Raw genomic sequence first — 3,925 nt, 5'->3', positions numbered from 1 at the left:
AGGTTCAACTTTTCAGGTTTTGTCTGATCAAGAAGTGACTTTTTGCAATGGTCTTTAGAAAAGTGGTTGTTAATTTTCTTGAGATTTCACTAATTAGAAATTAAAAATAATTAATATTCTATTTTTTCAAACCAAAGCACTGAAATTTGAAAACAGGAACAGGATTTCGGTTTGGTGAATAAGGAATTGAAAGAAAAATTTCTAAGTTGTTGTGTCTGCAATTTTTTTAATGCTATAAGATTGGTTTTGAGATGACAAGATATCTTGGGTTTGAAAATACAGTTTCATTGCATGTTCCTTGCTCATCTAACCTTAGGAAGCCATTGAAGGTATGATTGCACTTAAGGATAAAATATCTGTGCTCTCATCCAAGCTTCTAGGCATCCTCTCAATCCTTTAAAATACAAAAACACGTTGAGAGATAGCCTGGCAACTAATCTATCAGTGTTGTGAATGTACCAGAGAGCTGACTCATTCTGCCAATGAAATAACCTGCCCCTTGCTCTTAGACCAGGGAATGAGGATGGTGCCTGTGGTAGTCTGCTTGGAAAGTGAATGAGTTGAATGCAGATTTTTTTTGTGGAGTAGTTTGTGGAAAAGAGGCATCTCTTTGCAAAGGTACAGACTGTGAGCCAGTTCTTCATGCATTTGCACCACCACTGAATGTCACTTTGAACTGAAAGAAATACTGACACTGTCTGAGACGGTGGCAGGCTGTTTCCTAGACTGGCAAGACAGGGCCACTTAGAGCTAGAGATCAAAATTGTCTTAAAATAAGATTTAAAACCAGGCAACTAATGCAATTGTCAGATGATTGGCTTAATGAATGCATGATAGGAAATGTTGTAGCAGGAGGCCATTTGCTTGCAGACCAGCTGTAGTCTCCAGACAGACTACAGCTGACATATCAGTTTCCAGTGGCCCCGTGTTGTGGCAGCAAAGACCCATGGAGCAGTCTGGAGGTCTGTATCTGAAAGGAGCCATGGAGTTGAAAACTGGGTAGTATGACCTTGGCAACCTGGTGATCTAGCTGAGCATCCACACTGGATTCACAACGGCCACAGTGTCTCCGTTACATGGGCCATCTGTCTCCCTGCTGCGTCTTCTGGGTGCTGTCCCTAACCAGGCAACAGCATCTCTGCACTGTCTTGATTTTCTGGCAGCTTTCCTCCTCCTCCTTACTCTCATTCTGCTCACAGGAGTTGTTCTCAGGCCCTCTCCATGCCCTGCAGTGCCCACTGCATCCATGGAGGGGAAGGTGTAAAGCTTCATGTGGTTCTGGCCATTGAGGGCGGTCTCCATGTTTTCCTCCCTGTCCTTGAGACCTTCAAAGAGATGCAAGGAAAGTTTCCATGCATCTATAGTGCAGTTAGAAAGAGTAGTGATTACAATCAACACAACAAAGAAAAACTGTAGGCCCTGTTTTGCAGATCCCAGCTCCACTTGAGTTGGAACTTACAGGAGTAATGTGGGCAGGAAAGGACAGTATGTGCATTCAAGCACTGCATAGCAAATGGAAGTCTCTCCACTGGTTTTCAACTTTTTATATTAGTATAAAGATTTTTATTTCCTCACGATGTCAGGTGTCTTCAAGAGCTAGTGTACACAGTGTTCAGACTGAAAAATGAGCCTGCTCTTACCCTGTTATCAACAGGAACTGCACTGAGATACAACTGTGGCAGGGACTGGATAAGGGCAATTATAGATAGCATGTGAATTTCTTTAACTTTCTGAAGCATTTTGTGACTGCCTGATCTAAAAAGCCCGTTGTGCTGCTTGCGTGGTTTGTTTATGTATTAACTAATTCCTTCCAAATACCAGCTTACCCAAGGGTGCACTATCAATATCCATTATATGTTTTGAAATGAGAAGTTCCTAACTCTTTTTATTTTCCCCATCGTAAGACGCTGCTCATCCCCCTGCTGATGTTTAGCCATACTGAGCCATGCTCACAATGATCTGATTGTAGATGCCAGAGACATTCTTGGCATAAATAAAAATCCCATCCCAAATTGATAAATTTGCTCCTTCAGATACGAGCAGAACTGTTGTCCTTTGTTGGTAGAATTCTTACAGCAAATACGAGAATAGTTTTTCATGGATGTATACTCATGTGGATCCCCCACCTGAAAAGAGCTTGGTGCTGCTGCACTCCCCTTGGCATTCCATCATGGTGCGGGTCGGTAGCACCACTCACTTTCTCTGTATCATACTGAGCTGTGATCACTTGTGAGGCATGAGATGGCTGAGGTGCAGCGGAGAGACAGTGAGCGGTTGTTGTATAACTTCTCGTGCTCACACCGCCGGTGAGGTCTGGGGGCTCTATAACCACACACCAGCACCAAGGTTCTGTATTCCAAACACAGACGGAATGAAAATAGGAAAGCAAAGTCAACGAGTGTTGAGTTAGTTACATGGATGATACAATACAGCTGAAAAAATGTGCTCTGTCTAAAACTGTAAGAATTTTCTTTGAGGTTAATCTCAAAGTTTATTAAAAGTCACTATTCAGAATGACTGTGTCAGAATTAGATATATCTTATTAAAATTAATAATATTACAAAAGCTCTCACCTTATTATTAAAATAAAATCTATTGTTACAAGTGATGAAAGCATAAGCCAAAGTAGTGTAAAAGAAGATACAGGTTTATGTCTGGAATTCCAGATCCAAAATGGACCTGATAAAGTTATTAAAGTTTAAAAACCAATTTTTTTGGGAAAAAAAGAAATAATCTGTCAGCAGCTTAGACTCAACCATCTGCGATAAGAAGATTTTGTGCAGTCTTTAAATGGGTGTAGCATGCTGGACCATGGTATGTAACATGAGAGAAAGGAACCAAAACTTTTGCAAGTACTTACACAACTGGTTGTATACTGAGGTGTAGAAGAGCCTGGCACTGACTTGTACTTTAAAGGACATTTTTTCTGTTGATGTTTAAAGAGTTTTCCATTAATTGAGGTGAACTTGTGTAATTATTGTAATTATTTTAATACAGTAATACTGCTCTTACTTTTGTCAAGGACAGGCTATGTGCATAATTAAAAATATATCTTCAGTATGCTTATATGTAGTCCCAGCTATATATGGAGGTACATGAAATCCAAATGGCTGTGAACAAAAGCACTATCAGGACCACTGATGGCAATCTGTCCAGAGGACCAGAACATGGACCTTTTAATATACTGTTTATTTTTAATCATCAACGGATTGTAGAACAACATAATTTGCTTTGAAATCAATTTGACACTGTTGTGGTGGAATATTTCAGAGTTTGTTATTGTGTGTGTCGACTAGCAGTATTCACTAGTCCTTAATACCTTTTTCGGTCTTTAATAATTTATACACTTACTTTCAAAATAGCCAACATAATTGGACCTGGTAACCAATAAGCTGAGTACCAGAACAATCCTTTCATCTGTCTTTCTCTGTTCTGGCATTTATGAAATAGCAAAAGTCATGATTTGGACATCCTTATTTTGCCCCACATTCGAATACACACAAAATAAAGAGCCCAAAGGCGTTAGGACTGCTTGCACTAAATAAATGTTTATTCTGAAGAGGTGACTTGGTACCTGCTAACTTCCTTCTGGGAGCACACAGCTTGGTCGGAATCACAGGCTACTGGCTTGTGGTGAGTTGCAGTGTTTTTAAACTATTCTGCTGACACAATTTTGAAGCAGAAAACCCTGAAGGAAAGATGATGACATATTTAAGTAATTGGACCGTGTATCCTGCATATACTTTTCAAATTTTTCATAGAAGTATTTTGTAAATATCTTGTTTCATTCCACTGAGAGCTTGTTTGATGAACAGGGAAGGCAAGACAGTGGAGCTGGACCTACTGAATCTTTAAAAGAAAATTTCCAACTGCTGTCACCAAAACTTAAATTCACAGAGCAGCTTGTTTCCCGGCAGCCAGGAAT

The sequence above is a fragment of the Chaetura pelagica genome, unplaced genomic scaffold, assembly GCF_000747805.2.
Source record: "Chaetura pelagica isolate M959 unplaced genomic scaffold, ChaPel_1.0 scaffold189, whole genome shotgun sequence".
Classification (NCBI taxonomy): Eukaryota; Metazoa; Chordata; class Aves; order Apodiformes; family Apodidae; genus Chaetura; species Chaetura pelagica.
Note: the sequence above shows the minus strand (reverse complement) of the source record.